This window comes from Vicugna pacos, unplaced genomic scaffold (assembly GCF_048564905.1).
Source record: "Vicugna pacos unplaced genomic scaffold, VicPac4 scaffold_111, whole genome shotgun sequence".
Lineage (NCBI taxonomy): Eukaryota > Metazoa > Chordata > Mammalia > Artiodactyla > Camelidae > Vicugna > Vicugna pacos.
Window position 1 is genome coordinate 455,293 of NW_027328791.1, and position 24,886 is coordinate 480,178.

General features: G+C 40.5%; 1 long non-coding RNA gene across 1 annotated transcript in view; it reads right to left on the reverse strand.

Annotated features, from left to right (window-relative positions):
* Positions 1-24,886, reverse strand: part of LOC140694914 (uncharacterized) — a 55,309-nt gene that overhangs the window by 24,831 nt on the left and 5,592 nt on the right. Inside the window, exons 3-6 of the long non-coding RNA XR_012070578.1 lie at positions 8,344-8,529; positions 7,699-7,789; positions 7,376-7,583; positions 5,667-5,890 (exon numbers count right to left, since the gene is read on the reverse strand). This is a non-coding gene — a long non-coding RNA (uncharacterized lncRNA). The remainder of the gene's footprint in view (positions 1-5,666; positions 5,891-7,375; positions 7,584-7,698; positions 7,790-8,343; positions 8,530-24,886) is intronic.

Here is a 24,886-nt window from a genome sequence, read left to right on the forward strand (position 1 = left end):
AAATTTCCTGCAGCTGAAGAAGAGGTCTCGAGATATCAATGCCCATATGCTGGTTCTTGAAGACAGCCCCTGGTTAGGGGGACTCTCACCAACAGTCACGGGGATTCAGACATGTTGCAGGCTCGACCACCCCCAATAAGAGTTTGCTGTGACCCCAAGGCACGCACAGCATCCCTGCTCACAAACTGTAGTTGGACTACTCTTCCGTTATTAAGAAGCAAAAAGAAAAAAATTGCTCATGTTTCTTACTAAAATTATTTATGAGGTGGAAAAAGAAATTGTAATACAAAAGAACAAATTTGACTCCACGTTAGATGCGTTCATTTCGCTTTAAACCTGTACCGTGTTTTCTAGGTTCAGACTTGTTATCTCTGCACCTTTTGTAAAAGGAAGTTGCCTTTAGCCTGAAATATACAGGAGAGCCTATTCTCCGGGCTCTGATCTTTAAGGATGTTAGCTCTTCTACACTTATGTAGAGATGGCAAGTTACAAAATAGAGAATAACTTTTGGTTTTTTTGGAGGTTTTACGGGGACACTGCGATTTGACCCACATGGACAGCTGCAAAAACAAAGGATCTCAAGGACAAACAATTCGTACAGCAAGAAGTTTGCAACAACCAACCACACCCCCGCCACTTTTTACTATAAAAGGAGACTGAATTCTGACTTGGGGAAGAGAGTTCTACTGGATATCAGTCTGCCATCTTCTGGGTCTGCCAGCTTTTCAAATAAAGTCACTATTCCTTACTCCAACATCTCATCTCCCATTTTTTGGCCTGTCATGCAGCAAACAGAACGAGTTTGGACTTGGTAACAAAATGACTGCATTGGAGGTAGTATGCCTCCACAGTTTCCTCATTTCCAGTATGTCACTACCTATCAATTTTATATGCTGTTTAACAACACGACCAAAAAACCTATTATACGGAATTGATTCCACGGAAATAAAATTATTTCTACACCTTGAAACCTTATTTTTCTTCTATTTTATTTTGTTGCTTATTGAAAAGAAAATAAAAGTCAAATCATTTTATTTCACGTATTTTTATAGCTATATATTGTAAATACTAATAAGATTTAAATTGCAATAAAAATTGTTCATATATTAGTATAAAGATATATACACAAACAATGCAGATTAGGAAAGGAGTTGATAATTACTAAAAAACCACTGCACATCCATTCTTTTACAAGCATATCCTGGAATATAAGCTCTATTATCCAGGGGTCCCCCACCCCCATTCTCACTGCCGAGTCCCTTAGTAATCAACTACCAAAGCACCAGCATAGAACCACGCGATCACTATTTTAGGTATAAATGAGGGAATTAGCTCATTCAATTCTAAATCAGAAATCTTAAAATACATACTGAACTTATTTACAGATTAAGAAAATTGGACACAAAAAAGAAAAGTTTCTCCCCCACGTCACAAAAATCATAACTGGTAAAGGCAAGATTTGAACTCATCTGCCTGATTTTAAAAACTAAGATGGAAATCCACTTCGACTGTGGAGGTCCAGCAGCACAGCCTATCACCCTATCTTTGTTCAGATTTAGCTTTAGACAGCCTGAGACAGCACCCCATTCCTAAGGAACTTGAGGACAAATGATAACAAAAAGGATTTTATATTAAAGTAGTTCTTAGTTGTCATTTATATAAAGTGTCAGCAGGTCAGCAGAAAACTCTGGGAAATATGAGTGGGTCCATAGCTTTTTGCTGATAAGAAACATTCTGTCAGGACAGAGTGACCTTCCCATGAGAGGCCTCATGGACATAAACTAAAGGCAGCTGAGCAATGAAAATTAGCAAGACCATGGAACTCAAGAAACAAGGATCCCTGCCATCCCCTTCCCAGTTGCCTCCTCACCCTTCTGGACACGATGACAGAAGACCCAGGTCCTTGTCCACGTTACACCATAATGGATTCTCACCCATAAATAGTTACGACTCCATGCTCTCTTAAGTCCTTTCCAACTCAAATATGATGACACCAATATCTCACCAGAATCTCTATGTCTCCACTTTCTCTCTTCTATTAGGAGACTACATCTATGGCCACAAAGCAGAAATCCAATTAAAACACCATGCACGAAGCCTGGTGAAAGTCTGCGTAAGAGACTTTGTCCTCACGCCCAGTGAATGAAAACTCAGAAAAAGTAGTCCTTCTCCCTCTGCAAGTGGGAGGTAGGCTGATTTTGTGTGTGTGTGTGTGTGTGTGTAAATCAAATATAATCAAGTCTGGGATGTGTACAGATTTTTTTTTAATGTCACTGTCATTTCATGGGGATGAGCCAACATTTAAAGTAATTTGAATCTAGTGTTCTGAGAGTCTCAGTCTCTTTTGGTGGAGGAGGGGAAAGGGGAAAGGGGAAAGGAAAGAAGGAAAGAGTTAAATGAAGCAAAGCAGTAAGAATATTGCTAGGGAAAGGCAAGACATTAATTTTGTTCCTAATTGCATCACACACAAATTAGGTACTGGCTTTCCCCATGTCTTGTCTAGCACTGAGTTGCAGAAGAAGTGGCTACAGCCCATTTCTCACTGAGATTGTGACTGTACATGGCATCTTACAGACACAAATTATTTACCCTGATCAAACACTCTAGCAGTAGGCCTTAATTCTCCTATTTTGAGAGACAAGAAAACAGGAATTGAAAGAGGGGATATAACTTGAGAAAAGTCAGAGGACCAGTAAACTAAAGAGGATGAATTCATACTCAGATCTGAATGCAGAGTCTGATCTTCCCACTCACAGGGATCGAAAATCCATAACATACAGGCTCCCCAGCTCCCCTGCATTGTTCCCGGCACCAAGCATTTCTCATGGCGATGGTCTCCAGTTCTCAGACACAGCACTTTTTGCAGCCAATAACCTCCATTCGACCTTGATCTGACTCGCCCACCAGGTTTAACCATACAGGCAGGAAAGCTGGCTTTCAAGTGCATACAAAACCACCCCTGGTCTGACCTAGGCTCTTCCACGGCTTTTCCAGCATAAAGGCAGCCATAAAACTGCTCACAGTTTGCACATGAGCCACACTACCGCTCTCAATTTGTCTCCCCACCTATACTACTTAGCTATGACCATTTTGAGAATCTTGGAAACAAATTTTTAAAAACAGAATAGAAAAGATTCTATAACAGTTACTTAATATTTGCAATTTTAATTGACAAATAACAAAGTGAGTATTTACAAACCGAACCTGCCTTCCTAGGTGTCAGTTTTAACAGTTACAAAATATAATAACAAAAAATTTTCACTTACAAAATTAACAAAAACATCAACAATAATCTGGAATAAACTCAAAAACAATGCCCATGTTGTACATGGAGAAAGAATAGGACTGTACTGCGGGGTAAAGTAAGAGGTGTGAATGTAGAGAGATCAACATATTTTATGGAGGAAAGCAGTTTTGTAAAGATGTATGTTCTCCTAAGGGTAAATCAAAACTTACTAAAAAATCGTATGATAACCCTTATCCGTTTTTTCTTAACTTGAAAAATGTATTTTAGAATTCTTCAGGAGTAATAAAGTCATAATACTAGCCAAGAAAATTAGGGATGGAATAAAGAATCAAAAAAATTGCACTGTCAGATATTAAATTTTTACAATATGTAAGATATAGCACTGGAGTAAGAAAGTAAGACTGACAGAAATAAACCATGAGCTCAAAAAGAGGCTGTAGTATACATAAGTATTATTTACAGGTGGGATTTCAAATCAAAGAGCAAAGTGTGAATTCAATAATTGTCCTGGGACAATCAGAGAATCACCTGGAAAAAGAAAATTCTATTCCAGTCATAATGACCACTAGAAAAATTACAGAGAGTGATGTAAATATTAGAAAGTACTAATAACAGCATATACAATTCTTTGCTCATATTAATTCAACTTCTCCTCAGTATAACAAATAATATTATCATCTCTATCTTAGAGATTAAAAAAACCTACAGAAGAGATTTATACCTTTATAAGAAAGTATTTCTAAGAATAATACCAAGGATAAAACCAAAAAGAAGACATTTACTATCTTTAGTTTATTTTGGACTAAAACAAAAATAAACCTACTGAACAAAATGAAAGGCAAGAAATGACAAGAAGAAGCTCTGTGATACATGTTGATGAAGACAAGGGGTTAATGTTGATAACATACAAAGAGCTGTCACAAAGCAACCAGAAGCTCCCTCACTTAAATGTTTGCAAAGGACAAAAGGGATCATTCAGTTTTTGAAAATCAGATGGCTAATGAGTGAAAAATGCTCAATAGTTCACTGGTCATCAAATGCAAACTAAAACAATGAAAAAGCACTTTGGCTCATCATATTGCCAAATATTTTTCAAAGATATTCTAGCTAGTGTCCATCTGTGGGAGAAAAAACTGTGAGAGATCTTTTTGGAGGACGACGTGTCAATGGATATGTAAACTCTGAAAAACGTGTGTACACACAGACTCAACTCCACTTTTAAGAATCGTTTCGAATAGAAAAAAATCAGTTCAAAAATATGTACTCATCAGAGCATTTACACAGCACTGTATACAATGGTGGGAAGAAAAGCTGATGTGAAATCATATCCAGCGATAGAGAATTGGTTACATAAGTTATTCTACATCTTTTCATTCCCCACTGGAGAAGGAATTTCTTGAGTCACTTGAAAGGAGCCTGTGATGTATGTAATTGTCACATCCAGGGACTAAATTTTCAGAATCCTTAACTAAAGGAATACTTATAGAAGATCACAGGAATGTTTGTACAAGAAGGATGCCAGTCAAACATCCTTTCTGACAGTGGAAATTGGAGAAAACTTAAGTGTCCACCATCAAGACAATGATGCCGTAAATGAAGGTGAGCTGTGGGCACTAAGGGGCCAGCGTTTCAGCGTGGCCCAAGGCCTTGTGCACAGTACACTCCCACCAAATATGTCCTTGCACAAGAGAACAAACCTGCATATCAGGAGACCCCTCTACTCTATCTGAAAGGACTGGGAGAGTCTGGAGTGGGAGGACGTCTATGTTATACACCTGAGTGAATAAACCTAGCTGCAGAATACATATAGTATGGCCTTAATTTTCAATAAAGTATATATACACACACATATACATAGATTTCCCATATACGTGTCTGTATGTATGTGTGTATATATATATATAGGCATAAAGGTCATGAAATACATACTCCACATTGTAAGCAGATTTTACTCTCAGGAAAAAAGGGGAAGGGATGTAGGTGTCTTTCGGTACAACCACAGTTCTATTTTCAGTATATCAGTTAAGTATACTTGGAATTTAAAAGTTTATTTAAGTCCGAAATAAAATTGATGATGCCTCCACAATACAGAATACTATACTGGTCATTAAAAATCATGCCATGGGAGATAGAATATTGTAGAAAAACGTGTAATAAGCCGAATGGAAAATGGAGGTCAACACACAATAAACAGGCACAGATTGCTCACTGGTTTTTATGGCAGAGGTAATACACACTGATGAAAAGAACAGAAAGTAGATGTTAAACTGTTAATTATTGTCTCTGAGTAGTGGGACCAGGATAGACACTTTTTCCCATTTTTTCAGACTCTTATATTAAATACACATTATTTTTGATCTGGAATAAGCATTTTTAGATGTCTAGTAAAACACATTGAAAAAAATGCACGAGTACTTACCGAAACAAATAACTAGGAGACACCGCAGCAGAGTCACACAATGTAGAACGGCGATCCTGAATAACATCACGCAGTTACATAAGGACCCACAAAGTGAGAGCACCCGCTATAACAGGGCGCGGCCCCCTTCTACTTGTCAGTTGTGTCTTCAGGGCTGAGGCAGTTCTGAGCACGGCCAGTGTCAGTGCTGGTGTCTGGATGGATGCCACTGGAGGTGAGGGCACCTGCAAGCCGAGAGGAAGAACAGAATTCATCCCCTGTTTTTCTGTCTTGTTTCTTTGTTACTTTAAAAGAGAGGCATAAATAATATAAACAATCTTCCATACTGAAATTTCAGTAATGAAATCGTTTTTAAAGTGTTCACAACTTATATTCTGCCTATAACTGTCTTTTCAACAAAGCATCATATTTATTAAATGTTAATTAACACAGTTATTTAACTACCTGCTGAAACCTATAATAGAACATGAATGTACTATGTAAAAACACCATGTCTGCAGTGACTAGCTCAGCTGTCTTGATGGCAGTGCAGTCAACCCCCACCATCCAGTGGCCCTGAGCTCTTGATGCTGGTAAGAGAGCACGCTGCCGCCTCAGATGGAGAGGAACGGTGAAAGCATTTTCTGAAATCTACAGCACTAACAAAACATAACTGACAATTCCCAGGCTCCTTTGAGGCTGTCATTTTCGGTTTCTGGCCAACACCCGTCAATGAGCAGAACCACCCCATTCCTGAGCCATGGGACTCACGTGGGAAGCAGTTTTGGAGAAATTTCCAGGTATAGAATGTAACCAACTGTACGTAGAACTCTCACGAAAGAAAAGATGCAATACTCTGGTTTTGGAAGACACTCAAAATATTCTCCTAAGCCTTAGTAGATGGAAAGGCTGGGCTTCTCCTCAGCCACTTATTTATTTCACAGACAGTTAGCATCTCCCACAAACCCTGTTTCCCTGTGTCTGCAGGGAGCCTGAGGCACACTGCTGCTGTCAATCTTATAAGTCACAGGGCAGAGGTGTGTGCCTCACACCTGCAACCCTCACACTGGGTCGCCTCATAGACTCACTGTCTGAACTTGGCCCCATTTTCTCACCTGTTTATTTTGGTATCTGTTCTTCTATAAGCTGCCTGAAATGCTCCTTGGAACAAGTCAGAAGAATCAGTGGGTAGATAAATGGACAGATGGAAAGGTGAACAGAAAGAAGAAAGAAAAGGGGAACAAAGAAAATTTCCTATGCGAAACCCTCTTGTAGTAAGGGAAGAAAACCACCATGGAGAATTGTGAAGAGGCAGGTAGCTTAGGACTGTCTCCTGGATTCCATGAAAAGTCACACCAAGAGATGAGAGGGTAGAATTATAAATAATAAAAGAAAAATAGCATACCTATTTGAAAAATATATCTACAATATGTACTTTCTAAAGAATAGATTCAAATCAGCAGGGCCCAAAAACACAATAATTTACAGAAATGAGAATCTCATCTCCAAACCACAGGGCATCGCTTAGGAGCAGAGAGTTAACACGGGGCGGTCATAAAGCCGTCACCACAAAAGCTGTGCTATCCTGCACTTACGAGGAGCAAGCAGCTGTGCTCGGGCTGCCCACGCGCATCATTTACACCCCACAGCACCTCTACTGGGGGGGGACGCCTAGAGAGCCCGTCTGTGCAGGACAGAAAACCAGTCCGGGAGAGGCTAAGTCGACCTACCAGTTCTCCATCTCACAGGAATGGTCACTCCTGAGCAGGACTCGAATTCGGACCCACGTTTGTAATCACAGTACTACCGTACTTTATGTCCTTTTTGTGTGTATAATACATTTGTTTCTGGCATGAAAGGATAAGTAATAAATGTTCGGTTGTTTTGTCTATCTCATTAGCTCACAGTCTTTATATTTTTGAACTGTACTCTTTTCCCCTGGAGAATAAACGGAAAGAGCAGGGGTCAGAATGAGGTGGGGCTACATTCTTTATCTGTTACCTCATCTCATCCAAGTCCCCAACCAGGGAGAAGGAGTAAATGTTCTCTTCACCTTTTAAAGAGAGGGTTCCAGTGATGGTGACTTACTCAACTCCAAAACCAAGGCTGGGGATAGGCACATGCAGCAACCAGAGCAGTATCACCTGTAGGAAGGCAAAAAGAGCTCAGGGGAGGGCTCAGGGGATCAGCCTGATTTAATTTCATTCGATAAAATAATACCACAGTCTAAAAATACTAGCATGCAAAGGACTTGCTCTTTCTTGACATCTAAAAAGTTTCCACAGCCCACATGTAACATTATGGTGAACTAGTGAAAGGAAGAGTCCACAGACAGGGAAAATCAATGCCACAGACAGGCTGAAACACAGGCTGGAAGAAAGGAAGAGAAAGGGCATAGTTAAGAAGAGGGGATAGTCTGGGAAAAAGACATCATCACAAGGACTCTCAAGCATCATCCAAGAATCATATAATCATTCATTCAAGACAGAGTTACTGACGTCCTATTTTGTGCAAGATTTTACAGAGGGCAAAGAAACCGCAGCATCCATGGTGACAGCAAGTGGCGGGGCTATAATACAATTCTGATCCCGGTACCTTGCACACTTTTACTCAGTATAAAGGCAAATAAAATAAAATAAAATAATACTATGTAAACTCTACGCATTTTTTGAAAAAAAATTAAAGAAGACCTAAATACCTGGACAGACACACCACGCACATTCCTGGAACAAATGACAGTGCTCTTGGGATGGCAGTGCTCCCCAGAGCGATCCGTATACTCAACGTGGTCTCGATCACAATCCCAGCGGGCTTCTCTGCAGTAACTGACTAGCTGCTGCTACAATTCATATGGGAATTCGAGGGTCTCAGTAACCAAAACATACTTGAAAAAGAAGAACAACGTGAGAGGACTTGTAATTCTCAATTTCAAACCTTACAACTGTATCTCCAGGTGAGATTAGAGGCCATTTTTAAGTTATTACTGAGTTTATGCTTATTTTCTAAATTCTGTACCATGAATATACCTGTTAGAATAAGAAAAATAAAAAGTAAGGTATATTTTAAAACATGCACACCGATTCATTCATTGAGAAAAAATATTTTAACTATAAAGAGGTAAACACATATCTAGTGAAAAAGGACTACTTAAAAACAAGTGTGCATATACAATTTTCATATTTTGAAAACTGAAAAGCACAAACACATCAAGTTTCTAGGGAGACCGGTCAAATATACAAATAGTTATTTTCAAAAAATCTCATTGAACAATTAAATCCCAAGGAAGGCAAAATCCTGATTGGCAGCCAACTGCAAACACATGGAGAACGAAGGCCTAGAAATCACAGATCCTTTAACTCTGCTACTAACTCAATAGGAGAGGAAATTCCTCACTGAGGGGACAGTGGAATCCCATTTATAAGACAGGATACACAGTACAAACTGCAGTATTATGGGGAGTGAATTTCTTAGAAGAATTCTAAAGTTACAACATTGCTGAAAATCTATAAAAACACTGTCAGACAGATAAAAACACCCAAGTCATATATATTATATAGAAACATATGAAGTCTGCTCCCATGTTGCATAGAAATACAAACATATTAGTTCATTTATAGGCACTGATTACTTTATCCCAGTTAGAATATTTCAACTAAAACAAATAATCAATAATACACTCCTATTGTCAAATCTACTTGATAAGTTATTCTGCTATGTAACCATAAAGTGTCTAAGATACATCTAAATTTAGTGAAAAAGATCTTTGTATGGTTCCTTTAATTCTTCTCAAAATTCCAAGCTTAATTTTAAAATAGATCTGAGCAGTATTTCTAAATCATCTTTTCCCTTGGAAATGAACAACAGTCTGTGGTCAAAATTCTGTCCTAACAATGATTCACGAGCACCGTATCCTCACAAATCTGCTGGACAGAAAGGCACTATCCAGACACTGTGACCAAACAAATGAAACACAAGGAAGACAGTGACCCTAGCCTGGAGGGCTTATAGTCTGTGCCAACACCAGAGTTTTTATTTGATTGGTTTGATTGGGTAGCAAAATAAAATCAATCAAATACTTTCTTCTTTGAGCATTCTGTAAGTCAGGACTGTTTTTAGTGTCATGAGCAGGAAAGACTTAAGCATGACTTCATTAGGTCAACTAGCAACAATCATCACTGGAGAGTGAGTAATAAAGAAGTTAACTGACAGCAATGCTTCTGCCTACATGAGACCTAAAATAAATCTACACTGATTTCCGAAAGTAAAATGAGGAGATGAGGTCCCCAATGAGAAAACAAAAAACAAGAAATCAAAAAAGAAAAGACGTTTTCATTAACGATTCCAGGCAGTAGTGGAGCATGGTGGTGAAGAGCACAGATGCTGCGGACAAACATGAGGGTCTGAACTCCCACAGCACTGGGTAGCTGTGACACTGATATGTCAGTGAAATTTTCTGCATCTCAGTCTCCTATCCATAGACTGGGGAGAACAACTGCACCCATCTCCTAGAACGGTCCTACGAATTATGTTATTTTATATATACAAGTTTAAATAAAATAACTCAGATTTTAAATAATACCCCAAAAGCACAAGGAACAAAGAAAACAGAGATAAATTGGAGTTCATCAAAATTTAGAAATTTGCTTCAAAGAGCACCATCCAGAAAGTGAAAAAACAACACACAGGAGAAAATTTTTTCAAATCATTTATCTGATTAGGAATTTGTATCTCCAAATGTAAAAAAAAAAAAAAACCCAAAAAACAACTACATCTCAACACTAAAAAGGCAACTCAATTAAAAGGTGAATAAAGGATCTGAAAATGTATTATTCAAGGAAAATATACAAATGGCCAATAAACACAATGAAACGATGTTCAATATCATTAGCTCTAAGGGAAATGAAGTCAAAACCACTAGGAGTCACACTCACTACAATAGGTTATAAGAAAAAAAAGAGTAACAAGCTCTAATGAGGACACAGAGGAAGCGGAGCTCGCAGCCCTTGTTGGTGAGGACGTAACACAGTGTGGCCACTTTGGAAAACAGCCTGGTAGGTCCTCAGAGTGTTGAACATTTGGTTTCTAAATGACCCAGCAATTCTGTCTGGGCACACACGTAAGAGAACTGAAAACAAATGTCCACATAAAAACTCCTAAAGGAATATTCACGGCAACACTACACATCACAACCAAAAAGCAGCAACAACCCAAATGCCTATCACATGATGAATGGGTAAAGAGTGGGGCCCAGCCATACAGTGGAATATTATTCAGCAATAGCAAAGCATAGAGTACTGACCCAGGCCACAACGTGGACAAACATTGAAAACGTTACTCAGTGTGGAAGAATTCAGTCACAATAGACGGTTCCACTTACAAGAAGTGACTGGGTTTACATGAAATGTCCAGCACAGGCAAACCCACAGAGAGAGAAGAGTGGCTCCTTGGGGCTGGGGGAGGATGGGGAAGATGGGAATGACTGCTTATGCGTATGGGGCTTCCTGTTGGGGGGATGAAAATATTCTAAGATGGACTGCGATGCACAATTCTGGGCATAGAGTAAAAACCGCTGTACACTTAAATGGGTGAATTGTATTAAAACTGTTAAGAAAAAAAGCACCTCGGGCCAGTACATTCCATAGTAATGCAAATTGCTAACTTTTGTTAGAGGAAGAAGAAACTGCCCTCAGCATGAAAGCACGAGATCAGCAAATGTGAGTTAACCGAAATTGGACAAGAGTATTTCACTTGAAGCAGTTGTTGAGTGTACACGAAATATTCAGAAATACGAAAATCAGTTTGACATCACGAAGAAGCATTCTGCTTCAAATGCAGATCAAGTATTGGGCAAGCCCAGCAGCTACAAAAGTACAGAGAAGAAACTTGGTTCTTAAAACAAGCACCAGAGCCAACAAGGAAATCGTGGTGAGGAAAGCAGGAGGCCGAAAATCTGGAACAGTTTGCTACAAATAATTTCTCCACTGAAAATTTAAAAATAAAATGAAACTGATGAAATGCTCTGTTGACCTCACGTGAATGGGCTTCCTCCCGTGCTCGACTGTTGTGTAACCCCGATTGAAAGACTCAGGGAATCAGCATGGCTCCTGGGAGTCCCCAAAGGTCTGCCCACCAGCACGCTGGCCACCATATCTGCCAGCGTTGTATTACAGAGAAAAGACTAACTTCTGAAAGGCACAGGAAATGTTGACAAGGGAAGAAACGGCTGCAGTCAGTCCTGGGACAGAGGCCCTCTGAGCAGAGGCCAGAAGGCTGCAGGTGAACTGCAGTGGCCCTGGGGCAGGAAGGGACCACTAGGGAGCAGATCTCAATTCTCTTCTCTCTCTCCATCTGGTAGGAGAGATAAGCCTGCATCATTCTCACCTGGAACTGTGGGTTCTGGCTGGCAGAAGTCTTACCGATACAGAATGATTATTCAAGACTCTGTGGAAAAAGTCAAGAAATCGAGAGGGAGTAGGGAGTCAACTCCAAGAGGCTCTCAAATGCTCCCATATTTATTGTGTATAATCAAAGGAAAAATTCATTAAAAGTTGTGTGATAGTAAGGAGGAAAGACAGGGTGAGGCAGAGATTGTAGAATACACAATGAGTACAAAGGATTAGTTTAATTTTAAGGAAGTAATGGGGTGAAGGGAACAAGATACATTTTTAGATATGTGAATTACAAAGCAGACCACCAGACCAGCCAGGTCCTTGTTTTGGGGATAATAGACTTTCTAACAGCACACAAGCCCAGCGTTTATAGCTGAGGGCCTCGGTCCTTGCTTTGCAACCAGCAGAGTGCTATCTAAAATCTCAACTATGCAAGCAAAGCATTGTCTCTGCTTTTTAAGGCAAGGAGACTGGAGTGAGTGTGCACAGGAACTTGCTTGCTAAGCAGTTTCTAAGCATATTTTTCTCTTCTTAAAGTTCACAGGCGGCTGGGGTGTGTTCCAATTTGTTAACGCAATCATGGGTTCCCACATGGAACCATTATGGAGGACAGCCTAGGATGACAAATTCTGGCTGTCGGTCTTTTCCTGCCAGCTGCAGCCACTCTAGCAGGGTCTAGACACATCCGTGAATAACGATCCTACAGAACCACCCACATTCTTAACTCCTGGTGCTTGAAACTTAATAGTAGCTCTACACAATTTACCGAAGAAAAGTTTCAGAAATAAAAGTTATTATAATCCCATTATATCTCATCCTATTACTGATTTTTCTGATTGCTCTAAGCTGTTTCTACTTAGTAAAGCACCTAATTCTGCAGGTGAATTCAGTAATTCCCATTGGGCAAATCTAGCCAGCTTGGGCTCGCTAACTCCTATTAGTCAAATACCGATAAACGTAATTGATTTCTTTGTTTATCAATTTCAGCCGGGAGGAGAGGGAGTGTCACTCTGTTCCTCAGCCCACCCTCAACTCTTTTCTCATCAACTCAGGCCTCCTGAAAACATAACAAAGAATTTTTTTCCCTTCTACTCTTTCCACAAACCCAACAGGAAACATTAGCTTGGAGAAATAATTAAACACAAATGTTAAAACAAAAATCTATAAACCTGAAGCAACCCCATCTCCGAATCATGATACACAATGACATGAGAGTAAGTGTGTCAGGCACAAAGCATGCGGGAGCCTGACCACCTGATTTCTATTCTTCAAAGGAAGGAAGGTTTTCGTATTTTTTATTATAATTCTTTGTCATTGCTTCTGATTATGCCAAAAAGTAGTTTATGAAATAATTATGCACTGCAATAACAGACATTTATTGTATAAATTAAAGAAGGCATTCAGAGGGGTAGGAAAACCCACCTCTGTAAAAAATGCAAAATTTCTTCCCTTGTTAAGAACACGTATACAAAATACAACAGAGAATTCAAATTCTTGTGGAGAGGAGCAAAAGTCACAGAACCAAAGCAAAGTCATTATAATGAGTCAATTCAAAATTCACTGGACAAACATGCTCAATGCATTCAAATAATATTAAAGGCACACTGCTAACCATTCACTTAATGATCTGCAGGCTAGAGGAAGAATTTCCCTCTTTAACAGACAAAAGAAATCAATAGGGTGCCCCAACAAACAAGGACCAAATAACAATCAGGTTTTTAACAGTTCTGATAAATCAGCATGTTCTAAAGATCAAAATCCAGAAATTTTAAACATTCATTCAAACCACAATGAAACAAGCCCTTAAAAAAAAAGCCATAGAAACTAAGCACATAGATCATGTACATAGATCAATGAGAATTTCTTGTGCCGCTGGAAGAAAGAACAGGCAATAGCCTTTTACTTGAAAAATAAAACTACTTTTAAAGATAACTGCTAAAACACATTTCATCATTCATGCTGCCTTGAAAAATCTGAGGCACTTGTATCTGATCAGAAAAGCAATTCTGAGTAATACTAGGTTACAATTCAGTACCAATTTGCTTTAGAAGAAAAGAGAAATGAAAAGCTACTGTTTCTCATATCCTGCACAAAGTGTGTAGTGCCTCCTTGACTCTTTCTCCTCCCATTTTCTAAGCTCATTCTCCCCAAACATTCTGAAACAAGTATGAGAAGCTCTTATTCCCAACAATATGCCAAATGACAAACAATATCAATTTATTTGTGTAAATATATGCCTAAACCTTGAACTGGAGGAGAAAGGTATCCGAAGCCTATATGGAACTTATTTCTACCTTCCTGAAATCACACACACAAACGTTCACACAGACACAGACACTTACCCCTGGATTACTGGGCACTTCACAAGCTTAGTACTTACAACTTCTAGAAGATAACTTTTTAGTTAGTTTAAAATACAAAACTGTCAGCTTTTGAAAGACTTGATCATCTGCTAAGCCATCCAAATACCAAAGAGACCCAACTAGCCTTCTCTGTAGAATGTAATTTCCCTTGATGGCAAAACAGACCCTAAGAATTACTGGATCAAAGATTCGTGTTTATCACTACCTATGATCGTTTTTAAGCACATTAACAGATTCAGAAATTATTTCTCAACAACAATTATTCTTATTAAAATAGCATACATGTTCAATTGTCTATACCGAGACTAGGTACCTTGATGGTGTTTAAGAGCTATTTTGTTTATTGCAATAGTTATTTTCAAGTGCAGACAAGGAGGGTGTGTATTACTCAGTTGTAAAACACCTGCTTAGCATGCACAATGTCCTGGCTTCATTCTGCAGTACCTCCAAAAAATAAATAAAAATAAGTGCATATTTAAAAATAATAAAGTTATAAAAAATGCAGACTAAAAACCACTGCAATCTATGGGCTACAATTATAGAAAAAAAGTGTTTGTATCAAATATTGACTATATGCCAATCACAGAGACAACCACAAGTCACACCTGACAACCATCACGTGTGATTCTCAGCAACCCTAATAAGTAGACACGGATGAGGAACCCGGCTCCGCGGATGAGGAGACGGAGCTCGGAGGAGCTGGGGACGCTGACCGTCCTGCTCCCCGTGACACCGCGTCAGCCCAGGGCAAGCGCTGACAGAGCTGCACTGAGGGGACACCCAGCTGCACGGAAGTTTGGGGCACTGGGGAGCCCCAGAAAACACTAAAAATTGTTCAGTGGAAAACCAGCTCAAATATATTACACTGTGCCGCATCCTTTAAAAAGGGAAAATGACTGAGACCTTTTTGATGCCTCCGTGTCCTTTCTGCCATCATCAATTATTTGCCCTCTCAGCATCACAAGTGATGAACTGGACCCCATATGAAGTGCATTCAGATAGAAGAGCTTTTAAAGTTATTTTATGAAGTTTGTAAGACTCTGTCTATGCCTCACACAGGCGGTCATCCAGCACTTCTCACCTGTGTGGACGTAAGACCTGAAATCACTCCTTTCTGCTTTTTAAAATCCCTTCATCTAATCGAGAGTTTTCAACAGCAAAGAAGCAGCTCAACCACAGACAGTGGGCAGCTTTTCACCAAACGGACTCGAACATCCCATCAGACAACCTGGAAGACCTTTTCTTCTATTAAACCCACTTCCAGGTACTTCATCATTTTCTGATTGGTGGACTTGGCCTCTGACTGGCTTACTCAGAGAGCTCCCAGCCTCACATCCGGGGGTGGGAGAGGACCCCGCTGTTGGGGGAAATCAGTGCGGTTGGTGGAAATCCTCCAGCAAGGTCTGCTCGAGTTGAAATGACACACGTGCTCAGAAATTATACCGTCAGCACCCCTGGGCTCCCATGGACTGATTTCCCATTAACCAAACTCATCACACACTGATGAAAGAAAACCAGAAACTTAAATTACTAAAGTAACAGAAGATGTGAAACTATGAACCAGACTGAAATATCAGAGTTCAACCATGAGTACATTTTCTCCTCCACCGCCCAATCACGGGCAGGCAGTCACATGGCAAACAGAAGCACAGCAGGAAGGGATTCTAGATTAACTCAATGGACTAGATTTCTGTTATAAGAACTGATATACTGCCTGGAAAACAATTAACGCCAATCACAGTGCACTTTCCGTGGACAGTGGCCAAGATACGACTATGAGCACCTGTGTAACTCTCCTTTCCCTGTCCTTTCTGGGCTAACTTATGCACAGGGGTACATAGATTCAGGGATACAGATAACGCTAAACACCCAAAGCCCATCTCTGGAAGCCTCAAAACAAGACAGCCAGGGTTTGAATACCAGCCCTGCCACTTACTAGTTCTGTGACTTTGGCCAACTTACTTACCCTCTGTATGCCTCAATTTTCACATTGTAAACCTGGGACAACAATCAAATCTTCCTTACTCGCTTGTTGAGAAGATTGAAGGATTCCTTTCTGTAAAACTCTCAGAAAAGAATGTGGCACACTTTTGGTGCTCAACAAATGTTAAATTAATATCAAAGTGATTTACCAGTCTCACTTCTAATCATTTATGTGTTTCCTGGTTAGTCTAAGTCACAAAGAAAATCCTTATTTCTACTTTTATAAACTCTTGGGGAGCACCTTTTTCTTCTATTTCACCACCTGTTAAAACCGCGTGAGGGGATGCCTCATAACCACTCCTCTGGGCCATGGAGAGTGCTTCTCCCTTCACACCCCTGGCCCCTGGCCCACAGCTAGCCTTCATCACAGTAACAGAGTGAGGTGTGAGTCTGGGAAGACAAGCAGAGCATTTGAAACCCTTCCTTTCCCTCCAGTGTTTGTTACCATTGGGAAGCACCCGGGATGCTCAGTTCCATGGCAGTAAAGCCCTGTGCATGAAGGGGCAGGTCCTCTCAAGGGAAGGCTCGCTGTGGCCCAGAGATATCTGGGACAGCGTGAGTCTCTAATTCTGGGACACAGTGTCATGACATGCATTTCCCACAGCCCTGAAGTTCATGGAGAATGTGGCTTCATCAGTAACAATGAAGACATTTATAGCATGCCTACTTTTTTGTGTCATCTCTCAGTTGGCTGCTGGAGAGAACATGTGTATAAGTATTGGATCTCCTTAGGCCCCAACATATATGAAGTAACAAATAATTCTGTGGCTTAACGTTGGTTCAGGACGACTGTGTAACAGTTCTTACTATGCTGATGCTTAATTATGGGTATAGGAAATATGGAACCTCCTCAAATATCTTTCATCATAAAACCAGCTTTTCTTATTTTCCTGTTTCTTAGTAATTGCCAAAGACTCTCAAATGATGGCTTCACACAAAACAGCAGCTAAAGTTTTTGAGCCCTCTTGACATACCAACTGTGGTAAACACTTTACATAATTTCTAATTCTCACAATTCTACAAAGCAGATACGAATGTCCCCATCTCACAGATGAGGGAAAATCTCAAAATGAACTGACTCAGGCTCACGTGGCTCAGTGGCAGAGCGTGCACGCAAACCCAAGTCAAAAACTACACCCCTTCGTAAATGCACCAAATCTCCTACCACCAATTAACACACAGCGGCGGAGTCAATACTCAGGGAACTCAGTACACTTTTCAGCTTTAACGTGCTCCAGAGGCCGCTTCTAGCTGTTTTATAAAATCCCGGCTCACTGGTTTCTAACACTGGAAGACAAGACGAATTTTGCCATTGTTTGCAAAGCAAGTCTGAAATGTTCACAGTGACATGACAGAATAAAACTAAGATATAAGCAGAATAATTTTTCCAGGTAGACAGACATAATGGACATTGGGCTATTCTGAAACATTAAGCAAAGAAATCAAAATAAAATAACGTTGTTTAAGCCTTCTTTTACAAACAGGAAAATCAAGACTGTAAGAAAGTGCAACAGCGCCACCTATGGCTAAAAAGACCTTCCAGGTTGCCGGGAAAGATGCAACAAAAAAATTGCCTGTAGGATCAGAAACGAGAATCAGATAACTAAAAGCTTATGTAGCACATACTGCACTTTGCTTCCGGGGAAGGGAGGGGTATTCAGTATTTAACCTGATATTGCTAATACTCCTGAATATAAACAAAAGACATAGGCTCATGGAAACTCATCTTAGAAGAGGAAAGAATCCAGTCCAGCCACTTCATTTTACAGGAGGGGAAACTGAGACATGGGATCTGTCCTCCTGGCAATCGGCAGCAAAGCTCTCCTAGGCCTCATGTCTTGCACTGTAGCAAAAGCACTGTACTAGGCACTATATTCATAAGTCACTTTTGTATTTTTCCAACAGTAGGTTATCTAAGTATTTTGTAAAATACTTCTGAAAGAGCCAGGATATCATACAAGTTTATTGAAATACAGAAACATTTATTTGCATAATAAAACAGCATGAGCTTTATTCTCTCTATTAGAAAAGTGACATGTCAAATCAATATTTTGATATTTTAAACCTGTTAAGAGTGCAGGAAATAAAATCAAAATTTAATCGCAAAAGAGAGAAGCTTATTCCCTAAAAATGATCAATGTGGATTTTACTAAACTTAATGGATCTGGTCAGAATCCCACGAATTTAAATGTCTGAGTGGATGGTTACACGGCAACATAATTTCTGAGTTGTAACAATACATATTCTGTGTAATTAATCTTCAAGGTCATCTGATTAAGGCAATTTAACTAGTCCCTGTCTCACTAGAATGATACAGATTTCATTAAAACTTCATACTACACTAAAAAAAACTGAATCCTTGTTACTTTAAACCATATTCAAATATATCATATATACATATTGAATATGCATCAGAAATAAGGGAAACTCTTTAGTATTCAGAGTTGATCTTCTAAAATATCTGTCATTGTGACAGCACACTTTTATTAATCACCTCTTGGGTTCTTTGTATACAAGGCTCCTAACTCTCACAGTCAGACAATTTAAAAGATATTACTCAAATTTCACAAATGAGGAAATGTACTTAAGCCATGAAAACAACTTACATTTTCATCAACAGGAAAGAGAAGAGTAAAGATTTTACTTACAATATTCACTGACAATCTTTTCTTCCATATTAAGACTACATAAAGCAATTCAGTCTTTGTAAGTATTTCTGTCAATAAGGGCCACTAGAGAAAAACAAGTAACATCCTTAGCACTGGTTGGACTTTCAAAGCCCTCTTCTCTTTTGCACTATAAGTATTTTTAATGTTGGGTTTTTAGTGCTTACAGAGCACTAAAATAAAAAAATAATTAACTTTTTATATAATTACCTGAGAATTAAACATTTGTGAAAATGTACAATTTTAATTTATGCCACTCTGTCTCACATTCTCAATGGTGTCTCTCCTTTGAAGTCCTCATCTGGCTAAGATAACTAAAATCGGCCATTTATGGAGCCACAGGAATAAGGGTAACCACTTAATGGGAGGCTGATTAGAGAAGCAGTTGAGAATGCATAGTGTGAAGCCTGGATTCCAGCACCGAGCTAGCCACCGCCAGCTGCGCGTGATTCGGGACAAACTGCTCCATCTCTCAATCCCTCAGCTGCAAAAAAGGAGACACTGATACCTACCGTCAAACACCTGCTATGAAGTAAAACACGAGGAAAGCATTTTAGACTTAGGTAGGTGCCCACTCAGAGCGAGTTTGGTCATTATGATGATGAGGATGGCTGTTAGTAAATTAAGCTAGGCCAAAAAGGAGAAATCACCTTAAAGGAGAAACATTTTATGTCAATGAGCATTTCTTTTTGGATGGATTGCAGAATATTCTATTGATTTTTTTAATAAAACAAGTTTTGTCCATTAATTATAGATTTACAGGTTCATGACAAGTCCCCAGAAAAAGAATTAGAGGCCTCTAACCTCTGAATACTAAGACAATAAAGTTTAAAAAAAATTACGGGGGAGATTATACCTCATTTTGGAGAGTATGTGCTTAGCATGCATGAGGCCCTCAGATCAGTCCCCATTAACTCCATTTAAAAACTAAGTTTTTTAAGAAATGGAGAATTAAAGCAAAAAGATGGAGGATTACAGAATTTTTAGAGACTCATCTCAGATTTTAGATTGGGAGGAAACCATCCATTTCTCAGAAGAAATCTTGAGAACTATGTAAACTGGATCTGAGTTGTCTAGTCTTCTAACATTATTCATGAATTCATATTACGAAGTCTTAAAACTACCTGATAACCCACAGTGGTGATACTGATCATAAAAGCTGCCAACGCGGATCGAGCTCCGGCTAGGAATGCTCTGTTCTGACATCTCTGCCCCTGAGGCCTCACCAGGCTGAGAGCAGTAAATTCGGTCATTTATGAGCATCTCATGTAAGTCCTCCAATTGTGTTTCTCACTCTCCCCTCACCACCCCCTCTGAGGGAAGCACTGTTATCATCTTCCCCACCAGCACACAAGGCCACTGAGGCACAGAGACTAAACCCGTTCCAGGTCACATTGGCATTAAAGGACGTCTGTAATTCTGCTGTTTTGCTTTTGACAAAGGAACCTGAGATATCAATTCAAGGGAGACTGTTAAATAATCAAGTCTGTCAGGTCTTCACCTCAAAGAGCAGATGCTATAAATTCCTGATGTAGGATGAGGCTGCCGCTACAAATTGGCTCAGCTTGAATTTAATATCCAAGATGAAGGAGCGGATACACGTAAATATTCACGCCTGTCAACTCCGCTCACGGGTCTGGGCCCTTCACTGCCTGAACGGGGGTGAAATCCCCACCCGTGTCCGGGAGGGAAGCGTGGCTCTTCCCGGTCTCACCCAGGATTCACGGGCTATTTCCTCCCACACACTGGCCTCAACGATTAAAAGCTGTCAAGATTTTTACACCATGCAAAACTAAAAGACATTTCTGCAGATGGAGCACTTCCTCAGGCTTAAATCTTTTTTGCCTACACTCAGCAAGAGGGAAAAATGAAACATGATTCTACAAAGTCTCTGACCCTCAACATTCACAGGAGTAGAACGGCCACAGCACAAGATGACTCTTGACATGGCAGGATGAGAACAAATTAAAGCCGCCCTACAACAGGCACTCCCAGACACAGTGCTCAGCAGTATTCTGCACACTCACGGTTGTGCAGCCCTCACCACCATCTATTTCCAGAACAGTTCATCACCCCAAAAGAATCCCCCTTTCACTAGCAGTCACTCCCTAATCCCCCTCCACCAGGCCCCTTGCAACCATCACCTGCTCACTGCCTCTGCATGTGCCTATTCTGGGCATTTCAGATCACTGGATTCAACAGTATGTGGCCGTTTGTGTCTGGTTCCTTTCACTTAACGTGCTGTTATCAAGGCTTGTCCATTTTGAAGTGGTATCAGCATCTCTCTCTTTTTTTTATTTTGGAAAACGTTAAAGATTATTAGAAGGTGGTAAGTACTATCAAAAAGATTAGAGTGGAGCATAAGTGATTGGGTTTCAAAGGGAAAAGGGCGGGTTGAACAGTCAGGGTGGACTTTCCAAAACAGGAGGCCTTTTTCATTTTCCTCTTTTTTTTTTCATTTTTATTCACTCTTACGTGTGAATAATGTTCCACTACATGGAGATACTATATTCTGTTCATCCATTCAACAGCTAAGTATGGACGAGGTTCAGAAGAATGAGTGTAAGAGGTGACTAGCAGGGATGGCATTTAAGCAAAGGGCAAGATGTGCTTTCAAAAAAAAAAGCCAACCAACAGAGGCACAAGGAAATTCACTGCGTTTCTGAGCAAAGTGCATGCTTGCTTCGGCAGGACTACCGTGCAGGGCTGGGACGGATATTGAAAGGGATCACTGTGAGGGAGTCACCTGAGAAGACTCCTCACTGCAAGCAGCTCAGCCAATTCTCCCCCCTTATCCTGTATTGTTAGAGCCATGTTTCTAGGTTACTCTTATTTCAAGTAATAGCACTTTACTGCACATCTGAACATCTCCATCAGACCGCAATACCACCAAGCCACAGAAAATCATTCACTGACCAGAGCAGCTCCAGGACATAACGGTGATGGATCAGGGAGTCTTGCAGCATTCCAGCATGCAGGCACAAACCCCACATGTGCCCTTGTGATGTCCGGAAAATAAAATGCATGGAAATATCTCACTGCTGGTACACGACATCTGCCCTCAAATTGCCCCAAAGTCATGCTGGCAAAGCACTAATCAACCCTCTCAGTACAAAAAAAAAAAAAGGTAGGAAGGCAAATTAAGGCTCTTCCATTGAAAACCAGCAACCATCACTGCCAGTATCTGAGCTGGAATGCTCCTGACTTCGAAAACCACTGCGCATTTACATTTCAAATGTGAAACTCATATATGTATTTCACGTAGATGATATTGCAGTAGGATTTTTCTTTTCAAAATTTCCAGTTGCAAAATTAGCACAAGAAGGTTTATGTTTCAGGTTTAAAAAAAGTCAATTATCCTCCACTTTCTTAATTTTGAACTTACTATTATTTTATAAATGGAGCTATGATGCGCATTTTAAGCAAACTGTTTGATTTCTGCAAACAAGACCTTTATGACCTCACTATTTTAGAGCAAACTTTAACGATTCTTTGAGAGGTGAGGCCTGGGGGGCTCACTAACAGCTCTTTAAATACTGACAAGGATGTGCTATTAAGTAATGCAAAGGCTCTAACTCCACAGTAGCTCAGAAAGCAAAGAAACTACACCAAAAACTTACTTAAACAATTTTATATATTCCTATTCTTTTAAATATTAAATTTCTTAAAAGATATGATTTTTTTTAAAAAGACAACAGCTGTATTAAATTTCCTCTCACCAAGAAAGCAATCTTTATCAAGAATAAAAACCCCTTTGGAAATCGAAATGACAGGACGTTTCTAGCTAAGTGAACATCCAGAACTGAACACAAACTTAGATCCTATCAGATCTTACTCGAACGAGCTCAACAACGTCCTGGGCTACCCTGGAAATTAGCTCTTCTGTTCCAAATGTTGGCTGAGCTAAGATCATCACACAAGGCAGGGAAAGAGAGAAGAGGAAAGTCCTGCTGGCGGCCTCCATCAGTTTTCTTCCAGCCACAATGTGCCTCTAGGTCGGCCCCGCTAACAAGCACACCCATAAGGAAATCCGGCATCCACACTGCCCCTGCCTTCCCCAAGCAGCCCCGACGCCCTTCTCCCAGCCTGTGAATGGTTTTCTAATGACCACCCAGTTGGTGGCCCCCACCCCCTCTTCCCCGCTACACACACACACACAAAGCCAAGGCAGCCTTCCCAAATCACAAATTTGATTACATCACCCCACTTCAAACCCTTCAGAGGCTCCCTGGTGGAATTCTAGCCCCACCCCAGACCCTGCTCGCCCAGCCTCACCTCAGTACCCAGGTCCCCAGTGACCTCAGGGGCCCCTGACCTGCTCCTATTTCCCACTTGCCTCCAGGCTCATTTAGACTGTTTCCCAAGGAAGCCTTACCTCCCTCCAAAATCCACAATTTGTTCCTCTGTTCCTAGAATATTCTAGGCTAACTCAACTTCTGACAATGCTAAGCTCTCAAGAAGCAAATACATTTTGCTTACTAATGTGGCTACACCCTCTCTCCCCTAGACTCACAGAAGTGCGCGTGTTATGAATAATTAAATGACGGGGTGAGTCTCAAAATGACAGACATACCTGCTCTCGCCTGTCCCGACCCTTCTGTCTGTAGAATATCAGAAGCAAATCCAGAAGTACCTTTCCTGAGGGTCACATTCTGATGACACCCTTCACTGTATACTGTGTCAGTTCTAGTAAAACACAACTTCTTCCAAAGCCCTCCACCCCAGACTCTCTCCAGTGTCCTCCCCAGCAGGGGCACCCTCCACCCTGGACCACACAGGGCACTCTCCCCGGGTCCCCACACCAAAAGCCTCCAAGCGCCTGCCCGGGCTGCCCCTGTGACCTGAGCCACATTCTTGACTCCTTCTCCTGGCTGATTCTTACACTGTCATCACAACTGAATGTAGAGCACATTTCTTCAAGGAAGTCCTCTCTGATAATGTCCTTTAGGTCTTGGCTGGGCTCCGTCTACAGCAGCAGTACATGGTGACCAACTGTGTAGTTGCTCGCTCCTTTGAGACCACGAAATCTTGGGGGCCACGTGGGAAGGACTGAGAGATTGTAAGAGGGCTGGGGGAAGCAAAAAGCAAAAATCACAGCCCAAGTCCCAAATTTAAGGACACTTTCTCAGAAAAAATGTAAACTTTTTCACACGTGTGCAATTTGGCTAATATTTTTGTGGCTTGTGGACAGCAAGAACTTGGTGTTCTAGTCCAGAACCAAGGTTACATGCACAGAAATGTATACATTCATATCCAAAGGAAACCAGAGCTGCTCAACAACAGTTTGCAGTTAGAACTGAAAGGAACTTTGATAAAGGCAATCTCTCTCTCTCTCTTCTTTCTTTTCTGGCATCATATAATTTTAGAAGTATTTGCGAGACTAAGAGATGGCTACAGCCCGTGATTCTGCACTGGAGTTTTTGAGGCTGAGGAAGCCCAGATTACATGCACTGTGTAAATGCAATCACACCAACACACTGATAGGTGCCGTGGTGGTGGAGCTGATGTTCCAAAGCAGGCAGCCTTATGCTGTAAGAGAACACTAAATAGAAAGGAAGAAATGCAATGTACTGTACTCAATTTCATTTGATATATGGGCCATTAACTGATAGTATATCTTGACTAATGAAACCCAAAAATAAATTGTCAACGTCGATTTTCTTCATCTGATCGTTTTATGCTAACTTTGGATATTAAACCCTCACTCCATAAGTAAAGCTCAGGCTTATGCTGCAGCACAGTTACATCCCGTGGAAGAAAGCCGATCAAGGGAGAACAGGAGAGTTTCCCTTCAGAAGCTGCTAAGTGTGGTTTTGCACCTGTAGGTCATTTGCAACCAC